This window comes from Neofelis nebulosa, chromosome 3 (assembly GCF_028018385.1).
Source record: "Neofelis nebulosa isolate mNeoNeb1 chromosome 3, mNeoNeb1.pri, whole genome shotgun sequence".
In the NCBI taxonomy this organism is placed as follows: Eukaryota; Metazoa; Chordata; class Mammalia; order Carnivora; family Felidae; genus Neofelis; species Neofelis nebulosa.
The window spans coordinates 144,891,801-144,905,432 of NC_080784.1; the positions used below are offsets into that span (position 1 = coordinate 144,891,801).

At 43.1% G+C, this 13,632-nt stretch overlaps 1 protein-coding gene across 5 annotated transcripts in view; it reads right to left on the minus strand.

The window, feature by feature from the left end:
- Window positions 1-13,632, minus strand: part of SHROOM3 (shroom family member 3) — a 323,421-nt gene that overhangs the window by 176,231 nt on the left and 133,558 nt on the right. The window contains exon 1 of one of the 5 annotated variants that reach the window (XM_058722190.1): window positions 4,307-4,587. The exons of 3 other annotated variants lie outside the window; for them this stretch is intronic. The gene's annotated coding sequence lies outside the window, so the exon portion shown is untranslated. Of the gene's footprint in view, window positions 1-4,306; window positions 4,588-13,632 lie in introns of those variants that run through there. One more of the 5 variants, XM_058722192.1, reaches the window with a different exon arrangement.

A 13,632-nucleotide genomic window follows, 5' to 3' on the forward strand; every position in this document is an offset into this window, starting at 1 on the left:
ATCTCTACCCTTTTTCCAAAAAGAATTCTACCGTAGGCAAAAAAAAAAAAAAAAAAAAAAAAATTAAGACCTCAAAACCAAGTACAAATTGCTCATTTAAAGAGCAGGAATTAAGGACGTGGGGGCTTTTCTTCCTTAAAAGCTCATCATTCTGTAGAAAGAATCCAAATCCTGTCCTGATTCTTCGTGAGCAATGGAGCAGTTTTGGGTTTTGTGTTAGTTAATTTTAATTAAAAAAAAGGGGGGGCACCATTCTTGAGAAGCTGTTGCTACGAGACTTCCTGAGCCTCAACAGATGGCCACAGAGCGGTTCTCAGCCCTGAGCTCTGGGCTGTGAAGCCCTCCACTCAGGCATACCATTAACATTCCTGAAATACCTTTGGAGGCAATGCGGGCCAGCGCCCTCAGACTGGCTCACCCGCAGCTCCTGGGCTGGCCTCCCTTGTCAAGGGGCCCAGGCTGAAATCTGTTGTAAACGAATGATCAGGCCTCTCTAGGAAAAGGCCAGAGCAGAGAGGTTGCTGTCCTTCTCTGTTAAGCTTTGGACAAACATTAACAACAAATCCCTGGGGTCGTGAGTGGTTTGGGTGAGCACGTGGGCACACATACATGTGCACAAATACATGTACACATGTGTGCACATGCACATGCACGCACACTACCCCCCATGCCCCATTCACTTCCTTGTTTGTAAGCCCCTGACCCCCTCTCCCAGCCACAGAGTGATCCAGTTAAGACAGCAGCATATTTTTGGACTGAAGCATTTTTAGTGCCCAGACAGAACTGCTGAGAGGTTTAGGGCTTTCTGATTTCTCTTTTTTTTTTTTTTTTTTTTTTTAATGTTTATTTATTTTTGAGACAGAGAGAGACAGAGCATGAACGGGGGAGGGTCAGAGAGAGGGAGACACAGAATCTGAAACAGGCTCCAGGCTCTGAGCTGTCAGCACAGAGCCCGACGCGGGGCTCGAACTCACGGACCGCGAGATCATGACCTGAGCCGAAGTCAGCCGCCCAACCGACTGAGCCACCCAGGCGCCCCTCTGATTTCTCTTTTGACAGAAAGACAGAAAAGGAAGGTGCAGCGCATAGGATTTGAGTTTCTACATCCTCGCTAGTTTCTTGGTGCTATTGGACAAGTCATTCCCTTTCATCACCTTTCTCTCTCTTCCCAACTGCCATGATGATACTGACCTACATGCATCAGATGGAGGGATTAATGAGGCGTGTTTAATAAACAACCTAGAAACCACTGCATAAATATCAGGTCAGTAAGACCAGCCTCCACTGCTGCCAGGGAAAAGATAAGGCAGGGACTTGGGAGACCGGACCTCGGGGTCCGAGTGCCGGGACCACCCCCCTGAAGGGCTGGTCTGGAATGCTGACCACAGTTATTGTAGGAAAAGGTCTCCTGGTAGCTTTATTGGTCACTGAGGAGCTTTGGTACTTGGAAAAAAACAAGGATTCTAAACAGCCATAGCTTTTCAGGGTGGGGCTCATTTAAATTCTATCCCCAGAGCTGTCGCTTTAAAACCGGGTCTGGACTGTACAAGAAAAGTCCTACTTAAAGTATCTGACGCCACTGCTCACTGGATCACTTGACAGAACATCAGAGCAGTCCCGAGTTTCAGTTCACAGAAGTTTTTCAAAAGCTTTTTGCCCAATGATATCAGATGATAAGCTACAAATACCACACGGTCTCCATCATTTGACATTTATTTTTTAGTCCTGTCTGCCCAACTAAGAGGCCTGACACTGCTTAAGCTCCTGCCTTCCAAAACCATCCATTTCTCCTGAGGAATGGTCTCCCCTTTGTCTCCCAAATGTGAACATTAGGATTGCTGGAAAGGTGTTTTTTGTTTTTTGGGGTTTTTTTAATGTGCCTTTTAGAGGTTTGGCCTAACAAGGAAGGGCATTTTTTTCCTATTAACCAGCTACCTATAGAGGAGTAGACACGAAAAGCTGCTTCTTTTTCCATGTGTCTGGAGCTAAGGACCCAGCTTGTTTGTCTGTCGCTGTGGCCATAACACATTGAGCAAAGGGAACTTTCACCCAGCTGTTCTGGCTTCTGAGCTCACAGGCCTGCCCAGCTTAGCAAAGTCAGGGGCAAAAGGCTGAGATCAGGGCCATTCAGAGGGAGGGAGGGAGGAAGAGAACAAGAGGGGGAGGGAGAGAGGTGGCTGACGTAGGCAGCTTTCATTTGCATAACTGAATGTTTCAAGCAGAGCCAATGGGACACACAATGTGTGTCTGGGAGGGGGAGGCTGAGTGTGCTCTATGATGTCCCATTGTGTGTTGTCCACAACACCAGAAGGGACCTTCACCATGCTGCACTGGAGGGAGTCAGGCAGGCATTCCACAGTTGTAGAAGGGATACTTTTAAAAATTGTCACCGGAGAAAAAATGAATTTAAGGTATTAATTCCCTGTCCCAATCTAACTCTCTAACGCTATTGTTCTTGGGATGAAATGTATGCGTGTGTGTCTTAACAACTGTGTTAAATTACATTTTTGGGGGTCCCCGAATACTGTGCAGATATGTACAATGGCTTTCTATGTGAATGTGAAATGTGGGGTTTCCATGACTTCATTTATAACCAGAAATAAAGAAGTTTTTCGACTAACTCTGTCTGCCTGTCTGTACCTTTTTAAATCACTGGGGTTTTTATGAATAGTGTTTTGTGGGGATTTTTTTAAAGATCATGATTAGAGCTAAGATAATATTTGTCCTCCTCCATACAAAAATGACTTGTCCTTGCCCCAGGATATCATCTTTGGTTTATACACACTCTAGGTTGTAATTCCTAAGGGAAGGTAGATTTTTGAAATTTAAATCGATGCTGAATACACAATATTTATTTAGCTTTCCAACATCCATTTCTCCTTTAACTCCCTCGACATTTATAAATTTACTTGGCATCTACCTCTACCTACCAACCAATCTAGTTTTTCAATTATCATCAATCACCTGTGCTATTTGCACACACATAATATTTAAAATGGGGTGACCACACCCCACCCCATGGGTAATGTTATTCTTGATGCTTTCATTCACCAAAGCAGTCATTTTTAGTACTTATATTCAGTATTACTACTGTGCTGAATGTATTAGAGGAAAGTGTTTTTAGAAAAACAAGGTAGCTAACAGATGAGAAAGATGGAAATTTCCAACTGGCTAGAAACATGGTAAGAAAAAGACATATTTCAGGATAATTGACATAGCTTGCGAGGGAACGGTTTCTGAATGCTTGTCTGCTTTTCCACCACCTCTATCTGTACTCTCCATTATTGTTTACTACTTGAACAAATCATTCTGAGTTGGTGAATTAAGAAAGCTTTGTTTCATGGACGGTGTTTATATCTTTGGAGTTAATACAGTGGGAAAAGTAGTCTCAGAACCTCTTTGGATTTATAAATGGACCTTCACCCACTTGTAGAAATTTCTCATTAAAAATATCAAAATCAAAGGGAAAATCACTTCCTCTCTATCACAACAAAACAGGCCAGGGGGTAAACACTAGTCCCAAGCCACTAGTCTTTTTGCCAACCTTGAATTAGTAAACCCGAGCATTATTACATGTATGCTGATAGCTGCCCAAGAGGGGAGACAGGATGGTCCCTGAAGTATCTGTCAATCAACTTACAAGGCAAATGAAATCAGGACAGACCTTAATATTCGTAAGCATGTCACTGTTGCTCGAATTTAGGTGCTTGAATTTAGAAACTGCCTTTCTCTCAAACATCAGGATGGGCGAAGAGAGCCAAACAATACAATCAAACCCCTCACGGAAGTGAAATTCACTAATTCTACCTTGTTGAACAAACCTTAGAAAGAAAAACTGCTTTTGTTATCGCAAAAGGAAAAGTTAAAGACAGCCTTAAAAATAAGTGGTAATTAGAATCAGATTATAAATTCTGGGGTTGCATAATTGAAAGGAGCCAAGATACTCAAACTGACTTTATCTTATTGTATGAGCTGGCATGTGTATTTGCTGGCCTTAATTAAAAGTTACTTTATTCTATCATCACTTGGGCTTCTTATCAAATAGGAAGGAGTGCACAGTGAGATGTCAACTGCCTGCAAGGGTCACAACAACTTGTCGAGTACCCCCTCTCCCCATTTAGATCTTTATTTATGCCTTCGGATCACTTTGCCAACGCATCTGACAGCCGAATAACAGTGATTTCACCATAAAGGTCTAAACTAAACAACGACCCTGCCTCTTTCATTTACGTTCCCAATACTGGCATTTCTGTCAAGATCAGTGTAGAAATAATGTCGAGAAATATCTGGTTTAAAATGGACTTACCTTAAGGACGTCTAGGCCAGCAGGTCCATTGTCCTCAGTTATCTGTTGAACACCTCTGTCCAGCATGACACTGGGCCATGCTGGCCTGCCAAGGGGGCTCAGTGGCTTGGGGGAAGGTGACCTAGAGGCACGATTCCGGCACGGAAAGAAGCCACGGGCACCAGCCCCAGGAAGGCCAGAGCTAAGACACAGGTGTTTGACACCACCGAGGCACCTCTGCTCGGAACCTGCAATCAAACGGCTGCCCTGATTAGGCAAGTACAAAAGGCAGTTCAGATTACTACCCTCCTCCCAACCAATCGCCAGCCAGCCTGCCTGACAGCAGCAGGCCCCCTGTCGTAAGGGGAAGTACACGCGGCCAGAACCTGAGAACCGGTTTCTACGGCGGCGGCCAGGTCCCGCGTGCGCTCCCGCCCTGCACGCTGGAGAAGCTGTTTGTCAGACTGTTGTAAGGAGAGCTTATGGTAACTGGCAAGCCATCTCCTGCCCTTCCCCAAAGAGTGTATCTCCAGGTCCTTTGACCCATAAACACCACACACCCTGAGTACAAAGTGAAGGTAAGGAAGAATGAATGGCTTTGGTAGCTTTAACCACTGAGTGCCCCTGTCTGCTCCCTCCCTCCCCTTGCGATTCTCCACTAGGGTTTCTCTGCAGCTGCATAAGTTCAATTTTTAATTAGTTATGCTTTGTGCAAGCAACAGTTTCTCATAGAAACTAGGAGAAGGCAAGGGAGAATCAAATAAGAAGAAAAATCTTTCCACGGCTCTTGTGTCCAGCAATAAAATTCAATATTGTAAAAATCACCTCCGACAGAAAAATGTATAAACACAGTGCTTATAAAGCAAAACAATGACATTACAGCACTGCATTTTAAAATTCAGCACAAGTGAAGTGCCGTGGAGTTCACCTTTGTGGATGGAGTCCTAACAGTTTTCCTAAACTACAACCAGCTAAAGGAATTTTGCTTAAATCTATCATCTGAGCCTCTGAGGTCACAATCCTTTGCAGCTGTATGGAGAAGTAGTGCTTGATTCAAGTTTTGGTATTTGCCCCAGACTGTATGGGTCAGCTTAACAGTAACCATAGACACAAAGAGAGAGAAAAGGAATAGCGCACACAGAAAAAGCCAGTCTTCAAGTGTGTCTGAGTGCGCGGGTATGTAAATGCATTTTCATCAGTTTACAGCTGCTGTGGTGGGAAAAAACAAATTATAGGATCCACAGCTAATCTGTGAACCTTGCTAAAAACTTGTAAGAAGACTTTTAATTTTTTAGGTGTGGAAAAAAAGAAGAGGGAAAGGGAGCATGCCCCCAAAGACCTGCTCGCGCGTGCACACGCGCGTGCACACACACACACATACATTCAAACAACAGAAGTCTGAAATCACAGAAAGCATTACAGTCTAAACACAGTAGTAATCTCCATTCCGGACACCAAGAAAGTCTAAAGAATCCCTGAAGGTGTTGCTACATTTCAAAGGTGAGACTAATTTTATTTAAAGACAGTTCCTGTATTAACAAGAAGGGCTGTCTCTCCAGACTGTTCCACTTGAATTCCAGAGCTATTTATGTATCTATACTGTGAATTCTAAGGAAATAGGATTGAGGCAAGTGCAAGATGGGAACAGTGGTCAGGATGGGGCAGAAAATCATCTTGCAGAAGACAGACATCCCACTGGATCACGTACCACATGCGTTCTTCCCAAAGTCGCCAGCTATCCTTTTAAGAAGGCAAAATCCTTACCCTGGTTTTGTTTTCCTCCCCTACTCTATAACCTCCCCAAACACCACAACTGAATTGCACCTCCTTCCGTCCTAGGCTACCCCCACCAAGCCAGAGGTCAAGAGCAGCCGGGCTACAAAATTCATTTTGAATGTGTCAAATTTAATGACCTCCTGCCGCTGACCAGGAGCTTGCCTCTGCAGCACAGAATGACAACTGGCTACTCTTGACATCTGTCTATCACAATCACCCATCTAATATGGGAATGCCCTTCCCTCAAATGGCAGAACACTCAACAATGCTTTAAATGAGCCAGATGTCTCCTCCCTCTTCATTTCACCAGGGTTTTCCTTCTAGTCCTGCTCTGCCCAACCCCAGCTCACTTCAAACCCACTCTCCTCTAACTTCGCTGTGGCAACATCCTCAACAGATTAGTGGCTCCGGGGAACTGTGGACATTGTGTAAGGTCTTCGTGGCTGCTTTGTTACATTAGAAGAGAAGATTTCTCCATGTGGTTCTTTACAGAAGCTAAAACAAGCAGGCAAGTAAAAGAAAAAATTATTACTGAAGCACTGAATCACCTGCCTTTTCACAAACTATGAGATGAATAAGGGAATTGCTGTTCTATTTACAAAGAATGGAAACCTATGTAGTACTAGACTGAACCACGTTAAACTGTTGATATTTGACCACTTTTGGTCTACCGCAATAGCAATTCCATGTGAGTCAACCTGTAGTTGGACTACAGCTAAGTACTACACAACTAGTAATTAATCACATGTCGATAGTTACCATGTTGCATTCTCTAATCATCACAATTCCATAAATACTATAATTATTGTTACAGCTTCACAGATGAAGAAACGGGGGGCTTGGGGAGGTTGAGGAATATGTTGAAAATGCCCAGCTCGCAAGCAGCCGAGCTGGGATTCACACTGTGGCAACGTGACTTTTCAGAGCCCATGCTCTGAACCACCAACCTCTGCAAAGGAGAATCTGAATTCTGATTTTGGTATTCACTTAGCTTCGTGACCCTGGACCAGTTACTAAACTTCTCCAAGCCTCCGTGTCCTCTCCTTGGAAATAGGACTGATAATAGAATCCATCTGATGTGAGGACCAAACACAATAATTAATGTAAGTGAAGCACTTAGCACGGTGTCTGGCCCTCGGGAAGAGCTCAAATGTTACCTAATAGCAGTGGTATGGGCGGGATGATCACTCTCCCACCTGCCCCAGGACCAGAAGGGAGACAGCACACGGTGTGTCCCCATCACCCTTTGCCATGGTCCGGTGGCCACTCATGGGCAGAAAGACAGTGGAGTCTGGGGTCCTCCGGTCTGGAAGTGACACCCGTCATAGTCAGCACACATTACTTCGGCGTGTAGGAAGTTCTTCACACAAAAGCGTACACCAGCTCCCCCTCATTTAGAAGAGAGAGCACCCACGCCAGGCCGTCCCCTCACAGACGCCCCTGGTAAAGTCTGCTCTCAGCCCCGTCTTCTATTTCCTGCTTACTCTACTTCAGATTTCTGTTGAGAATCTGAAACCCTTTCACAAACACCTTAGACTTCTCATTCATTTCCTACCTCGCTTCTTTGGCAATCAGCGGTACAGGGTTATGCAATCCGTGTTTGAAGACACATTGATGGTCTAATCTAGAAGCAGTGCTATGGAACCCAGAAGCGGAGGTTGGGCTCTCCCTTCTGGTTCTGCCACTGACCTGCTAAGTGACCTTGAACAAGCCACTTATCGTCTCTGGGCTCTAGTCCTCACTCTAATCCTAAGGACATCACTAAGTGTCCTTCCAGTACTAATGTCTGCGGTAAAGAGAGAATAAAAGAATACTAGATGAGATTTTAAAGGAATATGGGATTTTTATTTTTCCTTTTCTCGAAAAGCTAGTATGTCTACTCAGGGACATCCTATTTTCTTCTGTTTACCTTTTTAAAAACAAGCCCACAGGCAGGAGAGTTTCATGTTACTCTTGATAACTCAAGATAGAGCCTTGATCTTAGAATGCCAGATTTCCACTGGTATTTTTCCTTCATGATTTGCACATGTCCCTGTGGGGTGCTATTTGCGGTTAGAAATGGGGATCTGTGGAGAAAAAGCCTCACAACATAAAGTAGAAAATGTGGTTTCCTTACTTATTTTCAATTTCTTTTTGGCTATGAATCATAGTTACACTGTTCTCCAGAAGTGTAAGTTAGACTCATCCATGTGTAAGGTATTTGATTGCCTGGCACTTAGCTGCCAGGCCTTATATTTTTATGATATGATCCAGAGTTCAAAGTACTTTTTACAGAGTATGCTTTCATTTCTGTATTATTTTATTTTTAATCTTTTAATTTGAGCACAGCTGACACACAATGTTACCTTAGTTTCAGGTGTACAACCTAGTGATTCAACTTCTCTCTATGTTGTGCTACACAGAGTATGTTTTTAAAAATTAAAAGCTTGTCCTCAATACTCCCGGGAGGAATTGAAAGAATTTTATGAATGGAGGCGATAGAAACAATCTCTTGGCCTCTGGCCCGCTTTCTTTTCACAGAGCACTCACCACCTTCTAACATACTGTATAACTTATATACATATCGTATGTATTGTTCATTTCCTCTGCTCTCAAGAATGTCAGCTTTGCAAGGGGAGAGACATTTGCTTTAATCGTGGCTGACTCCCAAGCATCTAGAGCAATGACTGACATATAGTGTATATTCAATAAATAAATTAAACTTTATAAAGTCACATAAATAATTCAAGTAGAACCGTGTATATCTCACTTTTAGAAGTCACACTCTTTCAGGGTGCCTGGACGGCTCAGTTGGTTAAGTGTCCGACTTTGGCTCAGGTCATGATCTCACAGGTTGTGGGTTCGAGCCCCACAGTGGGCTCTGTGTGACAGCTCAGAACCTGGAGGCTGCTTCAGATTCTGTGTCTCCCTCTCTCGCTGTCCCTCCCCTGCTCGTGCTCTGTCTCTCTTTCTCTCTCTCTCAAAAATAAATAAACATTGAAAAAAACTTCTTAAAAAAAAAAGGAACTCACACTGTTTCATTAGAAGGAAGAGTAGGGGGGCGCCTGGGTGGCGCAGTCGGTTAAGCGTCCGACTTCAGCCAGGTCACGATCTCGCGGTCCGTGAGTTCGAGCCCCGCGTCAGGCTCTGGGCTGATGGCTCGGAGCCTGGAGCCTGTTTCCGATTCTGTGTCTCCCTCTCTCTCTGCCCCTCCCCCGTTCATGCTCTGTCTCTCTCTGTCCCAAAAATAAATAAAAAACGTGGAAAAAAAAAATTAAAAAAAAAAAAAAAAAGAAGGAAGAGTAGGTCACACTGGCAAGGATAATTATGATGACCAAGGTGATGATGATGCATGAGGCAAAAAAAGTAAACTTTTGTGGAGTTCAGAATTAGTTAAGCTCAACTCTGTAAGTTCCCACATAGAAGTTGCAGGCTAAAAGAAAACTGGGCAGGGAGCCTAAAAAGAAACTTAATAAGCTCAGTTTCTCTTTTCTAGCCCATTTTTGTTTAATTTCATGGGAAATTATCTTTGCTGGAGAACTCCATGTGTGTCTAAAGGAGTCAGCTCCTTGAGGACACTTTAAGGAAAGCGGACACGCCCCCAGCTGAGCCACGCTCACTTTGTACTTAAACATTTTTTATCCCAGTCTGACCGCACACCAACATCAAGGTTGATGAGATCATGCCTGTAGGCCTCTGAGAGTCATAAAAGATGTCAGTTAAGTCCAAAGTATTAATACACAATATCTTCCCGGTATAGTAATTGTAGGACAGACATAAACCAGAAATCAGAAGGCATGACATTTTTTCACTGCTGGTCTTAATCATGCGAGTCATACTTTTCAATTTAAATTCTGAATCTCTTGTGCTCCCTTTGACCTTAGGGTCTAACACTCCACAGGAACATATCAGTCCTGTTCATTTTTCTCTCTTCCCATTCTCTGGTTCTTTGGGGAAACCTAGGTATTTACTCACAAGAATGTTAGTGGCCAGAAGGTAGCAAGGCACGGCCTTAAGCTCAGGCACACCTTCAAAGTCCCAACACCCCAGATAGGGAACCCCAAGTGAACATTTAGTGCTAAGAATAACAGGTAGAGGAATTACATTTGGGTTCACATTTTACCGTTCGGATGAAAAGAATTCAGAAGAAACAGCATTGTAGAACACAAATGACAGCATTATTGATGAGTCGTTTCAAGTTCTAGGAAAATTACACAGCTAACGTAAAAAATGAATGAGGTGTAAAGGTAACAGCAAATATCAGTTACATTTACATACATATGTACTTAGTTTATCAGCAGGGTGCTTACTATGTATCAGGAAGGATACTAAGTACTTTACATATTTTGTTTTAACTTCCAACAACCCTACTTGGAAAGTACTATTATTATAATACCTACATTAGAGCTAAAGCGTCTCAGGCACAGAGAGTAAAAATTTGCTCAAGGCGGGGCACCTGGGTGGCTCAGCTGGTTGAGCCTCTGACCTCCGCTCAGATCATGATCTCCGGGTTTGTGAGCTTGAGCCCCGCATCGGGCTCTGTGCTGACAGCTCAGAGCCTGGAGCCTGCTTCGGATTCTGTGCCTCCCTCTCTTTCTGCCCCTCCCCTGCTTATGCTCTGTCGCCCTCTGTCTCAAAAATAAATTAAAATTAAAAAAAAAATTTGTTTTTTACTTGTCCAAGATCACAGAAGTAGCAAGTGGTGGTAACAGGATTTGAACCCAGGCAACCTGACTTGAGAATATATGCACTTACACACTACTGTATATGTTAGACTCGTTATGACTTAGAAACGCGATGTGTACAATGTTTAGAAATTTGGGACGTTTTTCCAGCCAGCAGATTTCTCCTTAGGGAGAATATGCCATACCACCCCCAGCCAGATATCAGCAGAGAAGATCAGTTCTATGGCGCCAGCCAGCAGTAACGAGAGAGGCTGTCAAGCAATTAGCCTGACGATAATTTGGTATAATAAAACCGGCTTCAAATCATAATTTAAACAGACAGTGTGGAGAACATTTTCCCTTTCTCTTTCCCTATCCTCCATCTTGTGCCATAGTACAAAGAGGCAGTTTGGATCACAGCGAGGCTAGTGAACCCACATGCCTTGAAACGAAATGTGACAGGAGACAAACAGGAGCAGGCAGTCAGCACCTTATGTAGGGGTTTTCACTCACTTGGCAAACATTTCATGAGGGCTCACCAGAGTGGGCACTGGAGAGGTCAGAAAGAGCAAGACGCCATAATTCCCTGCCTTAGTTTAGTATTAGAAAGTGTCAACCATCCCTCTCCTGGAAAAGACTCAGTCTGGACAAGGGGCTGGAGATGGAAAAAGATAGCTAGCCAACCTGGGTTTGGGTACCAGGCTGGCAAACTCAAATGCCTACTGGGCCAGGCAGAGTAAATGGGCAAAATGGCGGGTGTAAGATCATAGGAAGCTGTGGGGCCCCACCTCACCCGAAATGGGTACACAGAGTTCCAAGCCACTACTTCCAGATCAGATGTTTTGCCAGAAGACAGAAAGCCAGATTCTTACGTAAAACATTCAGATTTTGAACACAGATGAAACAAATGTTTGCAGGCCAAATATTTCCACAACATGTAGTTTTCAAATTCTGCCAAAGAACTTAATTAAATTCACTGAGTAGCATTTTAAAAATAGATTTGCTTTCATAGTAGATTTGGAATATGTAGACCTTCTGACCCTTATGGACCCCTCATTCAAATCATTTTTAAAATTTGTATTAAGATGTGTAGCATAGACATAGCATAGGTTGTGTAACATGCACTAATCTTATGTAAATGGTAAAAATGATAGTGAGTATTTCCAGCTTCTGCATAAGGTTCCTTCTAGAATTTTCCAGCCCTCCACTTTTGACTTCCATCATTAATTTGTTTTGCCTGTTATTGCCTTGTTCAAATCTTAATCACAAGAAATTGATAACAGATTTAGTTGCTTCAGGTCTGAACAAAATAAAATTGGATTTAAACAAATGAAGGTACAACCAAAAAGAATCATGGTAAACCCAAATCAAGGAGTCCACTAACTTAGCCAAGGGCTTCTTAAAGTTCCACACATCTAGGGGCGCCTGGGTGGCTCAGTCAGCTAAGCATCCGACTTCGGCTCAGGTCATGATCTCACGGTCTGTGAGTTCGAGCCCTGCATCAGGCTCTGTGCTGACAGCTCGGAGCCTGGAGCCTGCTTCAGATTCTGTGTCTCCCTCTCTCTCTGCCCCTCCCCTGTTCATGCTGTCTCTCTCTGTCTCAAAAATAAATAAACATTAAAAAAAAATTAGAAAAAAAATTTAGAAAAAAAAAAGTTTCACACATCTATTCTTTCCAATACCTAGCATTTTCTATGTGAATACCATATGCCAAGTATGTACTTGTCACTCTGTACAGAGTATCTCATTTAAGAATTACAAAAATCCTCTGAGATACAATTGAGAAAAAATCTATACCTACTGTACAGCTAAAGAAAACCAGACTTGCAGTAGGTTCTGAGCTAGATCCATGGCCAGTACAAAGGCAGGGCTGTTACAAAGCCCAGGTATTTATCCACCGGACTACATAGCCTCCCTTAAAATTAGTAAATGGTGTGTTTTCTTAACTCTTCCCTGAGAGTGTGATACACTCCAATTCTTAACCAGGAGCATAATGAACCTTATCCAGTTTCGAATCTGACTAGGAATTCATGCTTCACATTATAAAGATTGGTAATGGTTGTAGAGGTATTGAAAGCCAATGTTTATCATGTAGGTCCCACATGCTTTACTGACCGAGTCAGCCAGGAACCCCACAGATACTCTTATTTTTAAAACAACTGAATGAACACAGTAAGTAAATATATATGTGTATATATAATGTGTGTGTATTACACATTGTGTGTGTGTGTGTGTGTGTGCGTGTGTGAGCTACCTTTTATTAGCATATGTCCTACCTAGCTTTATTTACCTGATTTCCTGGGACTCATGAGAACAGTGTCTTGTACAAATGTAGTCCTGAGACAGGAGGCAGATTTGGATGTTTAAAGATTTTTCTCTTGGGAAATTTGTGCAGCATGGAAATGGGATTAGAACTTCCTATAAGAGGGGCTTCCTGGTGATGACTGGACTGCAAAGGAATTGCAGAGAACTTGTTTTGAAGCTGTGTTCTGCGTAGCAGACTCATTGTTTTCACTTAGGAGCGGTTCTCATTAGTTTTTTAACAATATTGAGAAAACGTGAACTGTTTATAGCAAAGAATATTATTTTACTGGGTGCGCAACTCACGTATATATTTTTGGGAGGTGGGCGGGCATCGAAAGCCCCGTCATCTGCCAATACCAACTGTTCATGGCTGCCTGTAGAGAAGGCAGGCTTATTCACCTGAAACCAAGTGATTGGAAGAGTAGAACAGTAAGAGGACTTACGAGGCCTTCTATTCAAACCAGTGGACAGAGCTACCAGGCCCTTCCCAGTGGCTCATCCTTTCGGCAAATGGGAAGAAGTTGAAGGCTTGCCAATACTTTTTAGCTACACGGATATAGGCCACTAGGGATTCATTTACGCCCAACGCATTTTAGCCTCAGATATGCAAAAATTTCAAGTATA